This window comes from Ornithodoros turicata, unplaced genomic scaffold (genome assembly GCF_037126465.1).
Source record: "Ornithodoros turicata isolate Travis unplaced genomic scaffold, ASM3712646v1 Chromosome126, whole genome shotgun sequence".
Classification (NCBI taxonomy): domain Eukaryota; kingdom Metazoa; phylum Arthropoda; class Arachnida; order Ixodida; family Argasidae; genus Ornithodoros; species Ornithodoros turicata.
Genome location: NW_026999306.1, coordinates 185,554 through 203,228, shown reverse-complemented (window position 1 = coordinate 203,228; position 17,675 = coordinate 185,554). Strand labels below are relative to the sequence as shown.

The window sequence follows — 17,675 nt, the reverse complement described above, 5'->3', positions numbered from 1 at the left end:
TGTGAAGCACGCATCTCCTCTTCCACAGAACGGGTAAGGGAACCGAGATGGCACCGTGTCTGTCTTTCTCAAAGGGAAGATAGTTATGCGAATACAGAACAGTAACATGGGACGTCATTGTCTGCAAAACATACCGCGTAACAGCGAGTCCTTTGTTGCAAGGCATGTTCCCATTACTCCTGTGTGTACGTCTCCCTTCACAGAGACAGCTTTTTTCAACTTTTCTCTTATATATTAAATCGGATGCACCAAAAGAATGGCCGAGAACACATACCTAACATGCCGAGAAACAAACTCCTACATCCCTGCACTCCCAACATTAGTAACTAAAGGGAAGGCGGCAGATGAACTTCAACAGATCCATTCCCTCGATCAGAACCCAAGAGAAATTCTATCGGTGTGAGCCTTATCAATCTACCATTTAAATGTATGAGGGCGTAAGTCAACTTACCGCTGTCTTATGTATCTACCACTTTTCGTACAAGCCACACGCATATGCGCAGACACACAGCGAACGCAACCTTGCCTTCGCAGAGCAACCTACTGCGTCTCAAACCTCAAACTGTGGAGAGAGAGTGTTCATGCGCGGAACGAAGCGACGGGGCCACAGCAGTAACGTCTACGCGAAGGAAAATAGCTCCTGGTCTCTATTGGCTACGGCTACACTACCACGACGCTGGACGTTGCGCCCGAATTGTGCCCAGCTGGGCACTGCTGCCGGTGTCGCCGAAGAAGACTTTGCTGGCGCTGATCTTGTTCTCACGGAAACGTGGTCCTGTCATTTATGTTTCCTACGTGGACAGCTTTCTAAAATACAAATGGAAAATATATTCCGGTTTTCCTTTTTCACAACCTGCAGTTCATATGATTGTGACAATGTATTGATTCTCCTTTTTTCTTTTATTTCTGTGTTCTTGTATTTTTTTGTTCGAATCTCGGAGTGTGCTGCGGTTAGGCATCCCTGGTAATGGAGCAGGTAGTGCCTTTAATGGCCGCTAAAAGTCACAACCTTTCATCTTATCTCTTTTAAAATTCCATATCTCTCTTTAATGACGTTGGCCACACATGTCCTTGAGACTGAGGGGAGGACAAAAGATAGAACAAAAAAAAAAAAAAAAAAACGAACAGCACAAGACAGAACCAGCAATGAAGATTTAATATTGGAGGCACAAATAGGTGGAGGAAAAGGAACGCAGCTTTGCCGTCTTTTAAGAAGCGAAAATGACGCCCGATATCTGATTATTCAACGGTTAGTGCGGCGTAACTGTGAAACAAAGCAGAGAGGAGACGGTTGTGGCGTTGTGGTCGGACAGATTGCCTCACGTCTTTATTATTACTGTGTGTGTGTGCGAGAGAGAGAGAGAGAGAGAGAGTGTGTTTGTGTGTCAACGAAAGATTTGAGTAAGCAAATGAGGGGAAGGTACAGATGAGGCTGATTACATTATCAAGCATGGCGCCATGCCCATATCGACATATCACTAGTGCAACCTGGGGTGTGAGAGAGTTTGAGCCTCATTGAAGAGTGGAAGAGGGGGGGGGGCAATCGGAACAGTTGTCTACATGTAAGGACAGTTCGGTGATTGGTGAATTATTGGAAACATCGTTTTTGCGCCTTCTGAAGCGATCATTAATGCTTTAGTTTCGCCAATGCTGAAGGCTCAACAGTTTAAGTAAATTGAGTAAACGACGCTGTTGGAACAGTTCTCGAAAGTATATCTGTCGTTTAGCGTCCAACCGTTTTCAGTAGAGGGGCGCATAAACGGAGTTAGATTTCATAGCTTTTTTAGCTATCGTGTATGCCGCGCGTCTTCTCTCGCTACAGTGTATTTTCTTGTCTGTGGTACAGTCCCTCTCCAGCCCTACCGATTACCCAGCTGCTCCTTTCGTCCTGGATGTACGTCTGGAATCTCCTACATCTGGCTAAGTCGTCAAACGAAGCAACAACTGCACATTTCATCGGGCCTCCATTCCGCGCTCTTTTCTGCCCATCGTACCAACGTCAACAATATCAGCGACACCTTGTCTTTCTTGGAAAACTTGCACCCACACTCGTTTCGGCTGTTGGCACCGTGACACCAGTGTGAAACAGCGCGCTAACCTCGGTCATCTCTCGCTACAGGTGAGAAACAATCTGTCAATTTATTTATTTATTTATTTATTTATTTATCTACAATACCCCAAAGGCTCTTGCGAGCATTGCAAGCATTGCATTATATGCCCGCAAATCTGTCACCTGCTGGTGGTACCGTGCCAAAGTCTGTGCATTATCTGTATTTCTGTCATGTCCGTATTTGGGAGTGTTTAACCACGTGGTACCGTTGTTGCTGTTGAATAGCGATCATGTAGAAGGCAATCCGGGCCTCCGGGAATCCAAAAATTCATGGGCCAGTCATACAGAGTGATACAGATGTCCCTGGCGAGCTTAGCGTTGTGCTAACTGCCCTCGAAAACGGGCAACCTACTTTGCGAATCTCATGCCGCTGACGAGGCGTCAATCATTTCACAACTCAAGGCAGTCAGAGATACTCAAGTCGATGCACAAGAACCAATACAGACACAAAAGAACGAAAAAAAAAAAAAACTGCGATCAGAGACGACGTTGTTTCATTAGGGCAACTGTCGAGGGACGGGTCTCAAGTTAATCAGATGTGCTTCACCCATTTCATCTGAAAGCACAGCCGTCTTTGGTGGCAACGAATTGTATCCTCAAGAGACAGGATTGGTGGCATCCAATGAGAGAGAAGGAGACCTATCTTGACCTTGTGTATTTAGAACGGGTTCGGTCGTCGTGTTACATATATGCGCGGCATGATGCGCTCAGCTGTATTGTTCCACAGTGAACTGTGGAACTGAAAAAAGAATTGTGAAATGAAAAGGGTGCAGTGTGAAAAATTTTTGAGCATTGTGAATCCTTCCGTACACAGAGAAATGGACGACGTCCACGACGCTGATGGAACTCTTGGACATATAGTCATAGTGTATGCGCTGATGCTGATAACACTGCGTTCTCTCCTGTTTTCACACCGGTCCCATTGATGCTTTTGTTCCATGTACCCACAAATGGCAGAGATGAACATAGAGACAAACTGTATTGTTAAAATCATTAACGGCCTCAGCACCTCTTCAGCTGTTTGTTCAGATGCAATCAGCTCAAGGTGCTCAAAACTTGGAAATTCGTCAGGAGCATGAACTTCCCTGGCATCTCTTCACAGCCACTTGCCATCGGTGACGTTCCACGTGATTAGTGCCTTCGGAGGCCACTTAGTTTCTTTTAAAAAAGGCGATGCTCGTGATCACCTCAAGTATGGATCCATTTCGTTAATCAGCATTCCCTGTAAGGTTCATGGAACATATATTTTAGTGAAACGTCTCCACACACCTCCTATGGAACGCTTTCTACTTTCCTTTTCAACAAGGTTTCCGCTAGGGATATTCACGCGAAACGCAATTGGCACGCTTAATTCGTGACATCAAAATCTAAAGTGGATAATCTCACAGAAACCGGCGCAATTTTCCCGCACTTCGCCAACGCATTTGAAACCATACCCATTTCTCTTCTGCCTTAGAAACTTCCGTGTGTTAACCTATATCACCAGCCATACTCACCTGGACCAGAAGCTTAGGCTAGATGTACAAAGTTGCAATAAACGAGTTTCGTGTCGTCGCATCGCCTTCTGCAACTTCCTCATTGACATCTCGGCCGTACTCCTCACAATCAGAAATTGGACAATTAATTTCCCTTAATTAAATACCTAATTACAAAGAAAAAAAACGGTTTGAAAATTCTCAGGCCACTGGTAACACTATGCATTCCTTGGTTACCACCAACGAGCGGACGCCTTATCCCACTCGGACATGCTGCTGGTCTATCGTATACGCTGCGCGAGCTGGTAATAACATTTAGAGAATTTTAGTAGATCGCTCCGTACCGCACGGAACGTTAACGCAGAGGACGTAGTTCGCAACCGTGAAACGAATAGCAAGCGAGTTTTAGCAGATTGTCAGGCAACGCTACAACGGTACGGCAGGAACTGTGTTGCCATCCAACGGCGATAGCATGAACTACCGTTCCCAAGTTGCCTATGCATCTATTTCTGAAGGAATTGCCTGATATAACTACCTTTTCATGCTCCGTTCTTGTTTCCTTTGCGTTCGAAAATTAATTTGTTGTTCCACCAACAAATGAAAGGACAACGAACACCCCCGCCGGTCAGTTCATCGCTCTCACTCGCCATTATAGCGGACGCTGCTGCTCACTCGGACTTGGTTGGCAGCATCCAGAGACCAGAAGTTCGTGTTTTAGAATGGTACAATGTATACGGCTTTTTATAAGAAGAAGATGTAGTCCCTCGCACTGAAGCCCAGTCTCGTAGCCTTCGCTTCGGAGACATTCGAGGAGGTGTTGCAGGCAGCCATGCTGTTTTATCCAACGAAAACAACGTAGAGGGCGGAACGCAAAAAGATGAGCCGATCGTTCCAACTTGGAACGCGGAAGCCAAGTTTCCGTTCCCGCGCACGCGCTCTTGCTCACGCGGAGAATAGTGTTCCTTCCGTTCGCTGCGTAACGGTCTACTAAAACTCTGTATTAAGTGCGTATGAATGCAACTTGTTGACTCAGGTTAATAAACTGTTCCTTATTTCGTTCAGCCAATAACTTCACTGCGTGTTACGTAGCGACGTGTCCTTCTGGCATATTTAGAGCCCTGCTAAGTAATATCTACACGTGTTATTTTGTACTCTAGCGTATCGCGGCGGGGATTCCGGGAGGTTATTCAGAAAATACGCTATATCCGTTCCCAAACCGCAGCGCCTCACTAGAGTTTTGAGTGACGGACGTCCCAGATCGAGTGGCCGCCGACGCAGGAGACCTTCCTGAACCGTGAGATTGGAAGTCGTCTTTCTTCTGAATATGTGTTCCAGTGCTTGTAATCATAATCGAATAGTTTTTCAATCCGTCGAGAGCGGCTGGGACATCAGGCTACGCGGTACTGTGCCCCCGCCTCATGCGCAGAGATCGAGCGGGGTGTTTGGGATACCGCGACATGAAACAAATGTTCACAATAATTGCCACATTAATTTGTATCAGGAATGCGACTTGTTTTCGAGTATCACTCGTAACGTTCACCTTGGGTGTCAGTGGTGTAGTCATCTCGAAGGAGGACTGGCCCCCTGGGAAAGTTCCTGGCAGGTGGGTCACGCCCCTAAACCATCACAGCGTGGGCGCATACGCTTGCAACCTCCTAATTTATACTCCTAGTCCTTCGATCTCCTTAGTCATTCCACACTCCGTTTATATCGGTATTAGAGTCATCGTGTCTCTCTATTGCATTACGTCGCCTTGTCGTGTCAATTTGCGTTCTTGGGATGCGTAGATACGGCCTGGTTCCATTTCAAAGTGATCCGATAGAGCTCGCAAGTGGCAAATATGGCATCGGCCTGGTGACGAAGTCGAAGGATCAGGTTAGTCCAGAACAGAAACAAACATCCAACAGAAACGGTCTTTGGAAGAGCACCCCTTCTTGTCCGACGACTTATAAGCTCTAAAAAAAAAAAGTAGAATTTCCTACGCAATCTAATTACTTCGTGCCAATCCATGCGCACCTTCTCCTCCGCGGGTATAAGCGGCGGCGTCCCTTTCCCTTGTTCCTCTCTCGCTCGTTTCCTCTAAGGAAAAAAGGTAGAAATCCCCTACACATAACTTCTCGAACGATACTTGCTACTCCGTAGTTTCTTTCTACTATGCACTTATGTATGCCCAATAGGTAAAATAGATCCATATCGAAGAACCCCCAAGACGGGAGACACGGAAAAAAGGGGATGAACACAACAAAGCTTCAATCTTTTTCAAGCCAGAAGTGTCCCTCGTCTCGGGGTTTTTAAGTATGCATCTACATCACCAGCTCGATTGCTTACTAACTATTCTATTAGGTAAAAATTGGCTTGAGTAGAAATGCGGTTGCAATACAGCTCTAGCGAGATGGGTCGGGAATTCCACCTCAGAGTGTACCTTTTACCTGGTGCTCACGCACGCAAATAGAACTTGGTGGTATACTTCTTGTCATATAGTTCTCCTCGGGGGGACTTCATCAAATGCATGCATCAGTATAGCAGTGTTTTCCGGACTCTGCAGAGCCCCTTTACTATCCATATTAGAGATATCGTGCCTCTCCACTGTTTCCAATCACCAGTCTCTATTCTTGCGACGCTTGTATAGGTCCTGGGTCCATTTCATCGTCGCTCGGCAGAGCTATCACTGGCAACTACAGCACAGACGGATTAGCAACAAGTAGAGCACGTGTTCCTCCCTTATTTATTGATTACCATTTCCAAAAGAAAGAAACACACAGCAGAAGTGTCCTGTGAAAGAGCACCGTTGCCCTAATACATATATTTTGACCATAGTGTAGGGCTATCATAGTGGTTCAAGAGGAACAGGATTAACACTCCAGAAACAAGAAGGTAATAAATAAGGTGGAAATGCTATAGGCGATTCCACAAACGATGCCTGCATGTGCGTTTATGTGCAGCTCACACATGGAAAAAGCCTTCAATGTATTTCCTATGAAGACAAAGCAACACCTGCTAGGAAGGTTTTGATAATTAGAGTCAGTGTTCAAGAGCGCCTCGTTCGAGCTGTAAACTAGAACACGAAAAAAAAAAAAAATGCATATCGCGTTGGTGTGGCGCAGGCCATAAAGACACTGTTGAATATAGAGGATCATCGTAGTGCTACTGAGCGGATCACACGACATCACTTATCCTCAGATAGCCCGCGATATGAGATAGACATTCCTCGGCAAGGTCCTCTAGCTGAGTTGCACCCGTGGGAGATGGATTGCACACAATCCTTCCTTTGCTGATTGCAGTGGATTGTGAAGTAGTGGTCGCGAATGTACTGGCCGTTTTCGGTTGATCAGAAATTGTGCTTCTTCTTCGGATTTCTTCAACTTGGACATGACGGCTCTCCTGAGCGTCCCCGTGTCACGTGTCAGTTCAAAAGCTTCCACCAGCGCTTCTTGACAACGACATCTGCGACATGAAATGCAGGGATCGATCTTGTAAAACTGTGTTCCGCGCAGTTAGTGGCCTCGATGCGCTGTTTTTCATCGCGTGAGATAGCTTGATAAAGATTTTAAACGATATCATAGCGTAGTTGCATTCCATATGTTGCTCCAGCTCCTGTATAGTAATAGTACCTGGATCACAGAGTATGCTCATCTCATCAAGCACTTGTTTTTGCTTATCACACGCGCAAAACAATGAATGACGTCGCTGGCTTTGGGACCGAAGGTGTAAAGCAGAGAGCGTGGTGTTCTTCTCCAGGCTCCGAGCGAGTAACCGCAGTACTTCGCGCTTTGTTCATCGCATTCTTCGTAACAGTTTAATTCAAGTGTCTGAAGGCCCATTTTGGCGCTGAAGACACTCAGCCAGCTTGTGCACTAAGTTAAAAGCCGGATCGAATAAATAGATATGCAATTCGTCGACCAGTGTCCCGTCCTGTTCGAGAAAAGCGCAAAATTCGTCTGCTGGAAAATCATGGCGTGTCTCGCGATGCAGCTTTATTCTCTTCACGTGCCGTGGCTGCGTGAGAAGGCTGTGGCCGCTTAGTATCGCATCAGCATCCCAGGAAAAGTAAATTGTCCCTCGGCGGTCGGCTAGAGCTAGTTCGACAAAATCATTTGTTGTCATTTCATTTATGGAAGAACAAATTTCACCGAAGCTGACAGTTATGCACGATTTGTTTTCTCGCAAGGCTTCACAGACTGCGAATAGGCCAGCACGTGTCAAACGACATCCTTCCATGATCAGTTCTTCAAGAACCGTTGTCAGCCGCAGTCCATCTGCCAATGCTATGCACTCGTCCGTCCCGAGGTGACTCCCGGTTATGTCGATTATACGTAACGCCGTGCCTGTGACCATCAGCTGGCCCAATGCCACAGCCCCTTCGAGGCTGAAGGGTACATATCGCAAACCGAAGTTTCTTGATGTTGCTGTTGCCAGGACAGCGCGTTAGCGAGCATTACTACCTCATCGTCAAGAAGACTTTGATCATCAGTAGTTCCAGTGTGATTACGACACCCAGACTTGTACGGTTGGCGATTACCCGTATCTGACAGCAAATCACTGGAAACGACTCTGCGCTGGACACGCAATGAGCACAACGTCAGAGAGTTCAGGTTGCATGCCTGATCTTTATCGGCTGACGCCATAGCATGAAGTGTAGATATGTAGGAGGACGAAACGTTTGCACAAATGTGGGCCCAGAATAAGTTTTTTAAGAGAACGTTTCTTCGCCAGTTCCATGCTTAGCTCAACTGCAACGTCGTTATGAATAACCGGTTCGTCCAGGGTGGAATACTTCGAGCGATGTTGCCTTGCGCACCATGCTTAATATCATGGTGTCTGTCACGATTAATGAGGCGAGTGAGTCGATATGCCACAACGGCCAAAGAAGACGTCGTCTTAAAGTCATACGAGCCCAAGGAAGTGTCGTCATCTCCGACGGCCTCAGGCGTATATTCTAAGATGAACCCGCGCACATCCGATCGTATTGCCAAGAGTTCCAGGATGCGGTCCAGAATATCGACATCTACCTGCCAGAAACAGAATATTTGATTGCAGTCGTGTTCGCCTATGATCCTTAAGAGTATTTTCCAGGTGGTGCAGCATTGCGACTTGTAATAGGGAATATCATCGGTGGAGAAAAGCGTCAGCACTCCTCGTTCAGTCTCAGTGAGGTGGGACGCCGCACCACCAAAGCACTTTGTTCCAGACGAGCAGTTTGTTTGGCAATATGCACTCTTCCCTTGTTTCATGGGTGCAACATTTCCGGAGATCTAACTCCTTGTGCAATGCAGTCAATTCTTCCATCTTGCGCGCCCCTTTACAGAAGTCGGCCTCAGCAGGTAAACTGGAAAGGAAAACGATGAATATTTCATCGACACCTTATAAGACAGCGAACTACGTGTAACACATGAATCGCATGAGCACTGTTCAATGGTGGTTAGAACCAGTGGCCATCCCCAGCGGTATTCGGGTTTTAAAATGGGGTTCCAGGCACCATGCTAACGTGATCGATTACTGTCGTCCCTCTGGAACTACCGATGCTATAGAGGTCCACGCTCACCATTATTCTTCCGTAATTGTTGTAGAATGCGTGTAACTAGCCCAAAGGTGCCAGCAACCAGTCCGGCACCGTAATTTCACGCGTATAAGCCGCACCGCAGGTAAAGCGCAGGAGGCGTTTTTAAGAAGGTTTTGAAAATTTTCTGGCAGATAAGCCGCCACTCGCAGATAAGCCGCGGGCACTGCGAGCAGACTGATTTGCGCGACAAGGAAGACCATAGAGAAGGTCACAAACCTTGTGGTCCATACTTCAGGGGTCGGCATAGCGTACAACCAAAGAGGTCAGCTCTAGAATCCTACCAACCAAGATAGGATTGTGCCCTTGTTGGGCCGTTTTTCATGTATTGATGGGTCAGTGGTTTTCCAGCTGACGTGAATCACTGTCACGACTTTCGTTGAAAGCTGCTTGGGGGAATGCACCAGCAAGATCAATCTACTCGAATGTGGGCCCGTCCCTGTTACACACTGTTCGTGCATCGGCAGGGCAGTGCTGTTCCAGAGACATCATCCGGCCATTTCGTTAAACCCGCGTACGGGGAAAATGCCAGCAAAATATTTTCATCAGATAAGCCGCCACCGTTGGATAAACCGCAGAACGCCCACGCGAAAAAAAAAATCGTGCATAGGCCGCCGCAAATGCGCGTGAATATGCGGCACTTGGAAATATGGTCTCGACGTTTGTTTTCCACAAATACGGATGATGTTGTCAACAGATGGCCGGGGACCAAACACGTACCGCTTCCAATGGGGTAATAAGGACGGGACATGGACGACAACCAAACAATATTGGCTGAAAGGGGGCAATGTGGGCTGGATATAACTGTCGGCCAAATAATATTGGCTAGAGTCGTGCATGTAGACGCCACTCAAACAATATCCACGATGGAAGGAAGGCAGTTGCCTCAGGACAGAAGCCGCCGATATTTCGAACAGAGACTGTTCTTCTGGGCACCGTCCTCCATCATTGGCATGGTATTTATAAGGGTTAGGTGTGACGTGTTTAAAGGTTCATGCGAATTGTGGGTCAACAGCCGAGGGAAGAAAGGCTCCGTACGGGCTTCTACGGCCGGAGTGAATGGCTGCTGTGTTAGAGTGTGGAGGGGATTATGTGAACGTAGTGATCTAGGGCTGCCAGACCGGTTACACAAAAATGGAAGGTTGACGAACACGTGGACGAAACGGGACAACAGCAAGAACTTGGCAAGCATAGCGGAAGATAAGGAGGTTAGTGGTTACGTGGGGAAAATTCCAGAACCAGCAATGTTTTTTTTTTTAGTATTGTAATGCAAAGTTGTGGCATGCAATAAAAGAAAGTAGAAAGCAGTGGCCATGCAGAAACATAACAGGTGATAATGGAGGTAGAAGGGAAAAGCATATTTTATTTCTGAAGTGTTTCTAGGGTGCCTTGTGATTTGTTGATTCCGGACGGGTGAGAGCGTTGAACTTGTATATGAGATAGACTCCCTATCACGTCTGTCACGTGTGGATCCTAACCGGTTTCTAGAATATATAGTTTAATGTTGTCAAAATTGTGGACCAGGAACGTTAAAGTGTTCGGCGACTGCTTTGGGGAGTTTGTTGGACGTGTCGGTTCTGTGTCCGGTAAGGCGGTTGTTCATTTGTTGGCCGGTTTCCCAATCTATTGCATAGAGTATGTCGCCGCATTCAATGCAGTATATGACATTGGAGCTTGTGCATGTGAAATGCGTGGTTTAACGGGGTGGGTGTAATTGCTCGCAGTGCTTTTGATGGAGTTTAGCGTGTTGAACGGGCTTGCATGATTTGCAGCGCGGGAGGTTGCAGGGTCGTGTTCCCGTGTAGGGGTGTCGTTGTGCTGATTTTGGCATTGACCAAGGAGTCTGCCAGAATTTTTTGCGCCGTCGGTATGTCACCTGTAAGGGGATTGTGAATATGTTGCTAAGTCGGTCACTGCTTTGGAGGAGGGGCTCGTGCTTCTGTAGAATGGCTTTGATGTTTGGAAGTGCGTTGGCATATCTTGTGATGAAGCTTATTTGGCACGCGTCAGGATTTTTTCGGTTTTCCAGAACCTCGTCTCCCGATCGAGTGTGAGTGCCCTTGCCGACGGAATTCGGTTAGGAGGGAGTCTAGATAGGTCATCATTGGGCAAGTGTACTGCAAAGTTCGTCGAGCCTCTCAGCGTAATCTGTGTCGTTTGAAACAAATTCTGGTAGTCTTACACTCTGCCCATTAGGAATTCCAACCTTACAGTGACGCGGGTGGTCGACTCTTGAGTGAAGGTATTGTTGTTTGTCAGTTGGCTTTTTGTACAGGGTTGTGAGAGGTTGCCGTTGTCTAGTGATATTGTGGTGTCGAGGAAGTTAATTAAGTGAGTTGACTGTTGTGATGTGAACTTTATATTGCTATGCGCCGGTGTTCAGTAGATCTATGAACTTTTGAAATTCATGTTCCCCGTGTTCCCATATTATCAGTATATCATCGATGTATCGAGGTACACCGTGGGTTTTAATGAGAGGGCGCTGAGAACTTTGTTTTCTATGAAACCCCATGAAGATATTTGCGTTATGTGGGTGCGTATGTGGGGTCTCCTTGGCGACAACCACTACGAGCCCAGCGCTCACGAACCGGTTCGCGGTTCTGCTCGCCCCTCTCTGAATTACTTCGGCATACCCTGCCCTCACACCGCCCCTGGAACCCGCCCCGGTCAGCGGCTCTGCCCGCACCAACCCCATTCTGCTGCTACTGCGATTTCTGACAAGTCGTCCCTGTTCCACGTGTGCCCGTCCTCCTCCTCTTCATGTATCGACGCGGACCCCAAACCGCTAGCTCTCACTGCTCCGCGTCTGAGGGGGGGATTGAGTGTAGTGATGTGGCGGCCCCGAGTGTGATGACGAGACGTGCCTCTGCCTGCCACGCGTACGGCTCTGGCACGGCAGTTCTACCGGCCACCGTCTAGCGTGAGGCCACGACCCATCTGCCCGCTGGGGACATTCCATCACCGCGGTCAGGACCTCATGTAGAGGAACTCCCCACCTCCTCTACAATAGCACTTCCTTGAGCGCCTCCGGTACATAATAGGTTTTATGACCGTGTTGTCAATGCGCCATTAAAATTCCCAATCATCATCATCATCATCATCAACGTTGTTGCAATATGGGTGACATATCGAATAAGAGACTCGAATACCAGGTACGAATGAATGCCACATGCATTCTGATAATTTCTCCTCTCCCTATCTTGCCCACTCTTGCACTTTGCTCTTGTCTGTGTGTGTGTCTCAGTATCAATTCTAAAGAGCTGACGCGTTAAAATCCCATCCCACGACCCCGATTGCACAACTTGTTGCGTGGAAGCACACATTGAGTACTATCTACCATCTGCAATCTGGTATCTCCTCTGAAAGAGTCATCCTCCAACCCCACTTCCAAGGACATGGGTTCCCCAACGTCGCCTTTGGCCACTCTGCTCGGTCCCGGATGCAGCACAACCAGAGGACGGTTACGCTACCCTCTCCAGGTTTCTTCCTGCAACGGCCTCTGGACCAGCCCCTATGGCCTCCTTTTGTGCCTGAGTGGTCGTTGTGTGTCTTCTTCCTCTCATTTTTAATTACCCTTTTCTCCTTGTTCTATTTGAACGAATAGCAAGTCGGCCTACGCCGGTCTAACCATTCCTTTCTTCCTTTTTTTCAATAAACATATCCAAGCCGAATCCTGTTGAAACAGCCTAATGCGCAACAATAACAACGACCGTAAAAGTGTAGGACACCTGATAACTGCACTGACAAATCTGCGCTTTGATGTGGGAGGCCAATGCTGTCCAGGTGCTGGATGAAAATTTACGCAACCACATTCCTGCTTAGAGTGACACTGTAGAGGCGCACCGTACCTTACCCATACTTCACAACAGGCGACTGGGTTACCTAGGGACACGTATGTATATCCGCCACGGTCCCGTTCGGTGCTCGCGTGAGACTCTGAAGAAGGAATGCGCCGAAACGCTGGGAGCTATATTAGCAATACTGGAGTTGAATACAGGCTCGCAATAATAACCAGCGGTAAATATCACGGAGCAGCACCATGTACATTTTGCATCCTTCACAGTTGGCGATGCATTAAGAATGCCTGTGAAGCGCAGCCCCGAATCGTATACTTTTTTCTAAACCCAAGCGCGTGCCACTAAAGTCACGCCATAGCCAGATTTTATATTTCCCTTTTATTGCATCTTTAGCAAGGAGCTCGTTAATTCGTTTTTCCATTCATAATAATACTGTGAGGAGTGCTGGAAATTCAGACGACAAGACGAGAGAAAACATGCGCCGCATAATTTAAAGAAATTGGGATTTCTCCGAAAAGCTGTGTTTCTGGAGTTTCAGTAGTTGAAGAGTTCGGCCAGGACAAGCCATTTCGTGATCCGTGTTTGCCGGAGGAGGAGGAGGAGTGTCGTTGGAGGAACCCGAGAGGTCTGCCTGCCTGATTAGGCGGCATGTTTCATGGGAAGGGAAAGGGTGGAGAGGAGGAGAGGAAAGGATGAAGTGCACGACCGAGCGGAATCCGCTCGGGGGGAGGATAGCTGCGTCCATGGGCCGACTTCAGGGGAACTGTGCCGGCATACGCCTATTACACATCTGAGGGAAACCCAGGAAAAACCCCAGACGGCACAGCCGGCCCGCGGATTCGAACCGCGGACCTCCCAGTCTCCAAGCACACGCGTTACCGCTGCGCCACCGGAGCTGGTCGTGTTTGCCGAGGATCCTTCCTTTATGCATAGAGAGTGCCTCGCATCGAAGGATACCAGCACACGTGACAAGGATTCAAGTAAGGGTGGCTGCCCTCACCCCTAGCGAGCCTTTCACTTAATAACACGCGAAGCATTCGAATAACACAGGTGATTGTATATCCTTCACCTCCCGGTATCGCAGTAATTTAAGAAGGGAACTCAATATGTAGTCAGCCTTCAATATTTCAAAGGACTACAACTAAAACGCCAAGCGTCTGTGATTTAGCTTTCTACTTATGAAGCACGCATCTCCTCTTCCGCAGAATGGATAAGGGGACCAAGATGGCATGGTGCCTGTCTTTCTCAAAGGGTTGCTAGTTCTGCGAATACACAACAGTGACATGGGACGTCATTGTCTGCAAAACATACCGCTTAACAGCGAACCCTTTGTTGCAAGGCAGCTTCCCATTACTCCTGTGTGTATGTCTCCTTTCACACAGGCAGCTTTTTCAACTTTTTCTTATATATTTAATCGGGAGCACAAAATGTATGGCTAGGAACACTTTCCCAACATGGGGCGAAACAAACTCCTACATCCCTGCACTTACAAAATTAGTAACTAAAGAGAAGGCGGCAGATGGTCATCAAACAGATCCATTCCCTCGATCAGAACCCAAGAGAATGCCACCGGTGAGAGCGTTATCAATGCACCATTTCAATGTATGAGGACGTAAGACAACCTACCGTTGTATTTGGCATCGAACGCTTTTCGAACAAGCCACACGCAAATGCAAAGGCACACAGCGAACGCAGCAGCGTCTTCGCAGAACAACCTACTGCGACTAGTGCGTCTCAACATGTGGAGAGAGAGTGTTCATGCGCGAAACGAAGCGACGAAGCCAGGGCCGTAACGTCTACGCGGAGGAAAATAGCCCCTGCTCTCTATTGGCTGCGGCTACGGCAGCACGACGGTGGACGTCGCGCCCGAATTCTGCCCGTCCGGGCACTGCTGCCGGTGTCACCAAAGAAGATATTGCTGGAGATGACTTTGTTCTCACGGCAGCGAGGACAGATTTTTAAAATACGAATGCAATATGAATTCTGGTTTACGTTTTTCTTAGAACCGCCAATTTTATATTTCCGTTTTGATTGGTTTGCGGATGAGAACTCTGGCGATGAAGGACAGGTATTCGGTTTACCTCTCCATATTCTCAACGGAGTCGTGACAATATATCCTTGTTAAAGAAAAAAGTTATATCTAGGAAACCTAAGGAACTATTACAAAGGGTCTCTGTAGGGAAAACTAACTCGCATGTGCTGCAGAATTCTCACCTGAGTTAGTTTTCCACTACACAGACCCTTTCTAATAATCCCTTACGGTTCTTGGGCATAACTTTCGTTTATTAAGTCGAGACTCTTCTGGGAATATGGACGGCTCAATCAAAAAGCTCTCCTCGATCGCCAGTGATGTCACCCCAGTTCTGTCAAAAACGAAATTATAAAATTGGTCTCGTCCGATGCTAGGCAAAAATCATCTGATCATAGGATTTCTATCGCCATATACCAGCAGTCCTCGCGATTACTAGATGTTGGCGACAAAGCAGAGTCAATCAGAAAACCTCTGTGACACCTCTTGATTGTATTCGATCGTGCGACAAAAGCTCTGCCAACCGCCCCTTCTGTCATCATTCCTTCGGTCCCACAGTATTGCGCATCCACTATGAAAACCGGCTGCTCCTTAGGGTCAGTGGCGTAGCCAGACCTCCAAGGTAGGGGGGGCTCGATACGAAAACTCTCTGATCCTGGGCGCGACAACATACACATACTCGTGCACGCCGCAAAATGCGGTAAAAAAAAACAGAACGAAAATAATTGATTTGGACGTGCACAATACGATTACATGTATAGGCTGTCATGTACAATGAGGTGGTGTCACGAGATTGGAAGGATTTTGAAAAGCTCATACTTTGAAAGCCATTCAAGAGTGCTGCTTAGACGCCATGAACTGTAAGAACTTTCGCGATCGTCACACTGTCACCCCCCCCCCCTATATATATATTATTTTCTCCTCGGATTGCCAAGATTTCCGTGGGTCGGTCCGTGGCAGGTAGGGGGGGCTCGAGCCCCCCTAGCCCCCCCCCCCCCGTGGCTACGCCACTGCTTAGGGTGTACGTGTGGCATACACGATACCTAACCTACTCTGAAATCGAACTCCGTTTATACGTCCCTCAATTGAAAACGGTTCCACCCTAAACCACAAAGATCCCTTTCTGAAATGTTCACAAGGCGACGTTTTGTGTTCGTTTGTATATTCCTTCTTGTTGTAAACGACGACGACGGGACATAAGAACCTACGATGATGAAGTTGTGGTGTGCGTTCAATGCGCGTGTGTTCATTCTTTCTTCGGGTAGCGTTCTCTATGCATGGGTTGAATAAACGAGTTCTTCGAGTAATCCGCCGGAGTCCCTGAACTTCGATCACTCGACTTCTACAACGTAACATTTGGCGACGAGACGGCAGATACGACGCACGCAGAAGAGACAACGGTGCAGGGATGGCAAATGTATAGGACACCTCAAGGAATTCAACCCACGGACAACGGCGTTCGATGTCTACGTGTAACGCTTCGAACTGTACGCTGCTCCAAACGGAATAGCGGACGACAAGAAGAGCAAGGTCTTCCTAAGCCATAGGAGATGAGGCATATACGACATTACGAAGCCTGCTTCTTAAGCAGACGCCAAGTGCGGCAAGTTATGACGAGATCGTGAAAGAGCTGCGTCAGCACTACGCACCGACGCGTTCGGTGGTGGCGGAACGCTATCAGTTCCACCGCAGAAACCAGCAGGCACATGAATCAATCAACGACTTCGTGGTGGCTCTCAAGACCCTCGCACGGTCCTGCAACTTCGGAGCATACCTGGAGGACGCTCTTCGGCATCAAGTTATCACTGGTCTTCTCAATGACAACATTGGATGCCGTCTCTTGGCTATGGGTGAAAAGGAAGCAACACTCGACCACGTTTATCAAGTGGCAAACGCTATGGAAGCGGCTGAGACACAGGCACGGGAAATGCGTCAGGAAGTGTCTGCGGCGACGGCTGACGACGAACAAGTAGATGTCCACTTGAAGCAATCAAGAGCGTCAAAACAAAGAGCGAAACGGATTCCTGGGTCTGCTACACAAGTCATCAGGCAAGAATGTTATATGTGGCAGAGGGCATAAGCCTAGTGTCTGTCCTTTCAAGAATAGTCAGTGTCATAAATGTTCGAAACTAAGCTTAGAGGCCACTTCGAAGCTTCGAAGTCACTTAGCTAAAATATGTAAAACGAAGCTTTTTCCGAAAGGAATGTCTAGACGACATGTAAAGGTCGTAGACGGAGAAGACAACGGTTCTGTTGAGTTACGCACAGTACCGTATTGGAAAAGGTTTCGGTAAAGATCAATGGTAAACCTGTAGTAATGGAACTAGGTACAGGATCGGCTGTGTCTATAATGTCAGTTGACAGTTCTGCAGCCTATTTGGCAGTGTAGGCCAGTGTCAAAAGTCCAAAATACGATTGAGCACGTATAAAGGGAGTGTTGTTCCAGTGCGGGAATAGTTGATATCAAGCTCGAATACAGCAAGCGACGTACTCTTTGCCGTTGGTGTTAGTCGATAGCTGCGATGGAGCCGCATGCCAGCATTGTTAGGCAGGGATTGGTTAGAACAAGTAAGGATAGGCTGGCAAAGCATAGAGAAAAATATTCGCGGGTCATGGCATGCTGCTACCACATCACTTCGATGAAAACCCTCACATTACGGACACCACGAGTCTGCACAGCTCCGAGCGTCTCCAACGCACGCCACGT

The 17,675-nt window shown here is 47.7% G+C and overlaps 1 protein-coding gene across 5 annotated transcripts in view; it reads right to left on the bottom strand.

Moving 5' to 3' along the window:
- Nucleotides 1–17,675, bottom strand: part of LOC135372050 (uncharacterized) — a 166,433-nt gene that overhangs the window by 4,776 nt on the left and 143,982 nt on the right. For 2 of the 5 annotated variants that reach the window (XR_010415803.1, XR_010415802.1), the window contains exon 3: nucleotides 8,668–8,911. The exons of 1 other annotated variant lie outside the window; for it this stretch is intronic. The gene's annotated coding sequence lies outside the window, so the exon portion shown is untranslated. Of the gene's footprint in view, nucleotides 1–451; nucleotides 542–8,667; nucleotides 8,912–14,565; nucleotides 14,647–17,675 lie in introns of those variants that run through there. 2 more of the 5 variants (XR_010415804.1, XM_064605771.1) reach the window with 2 other exon arrangements.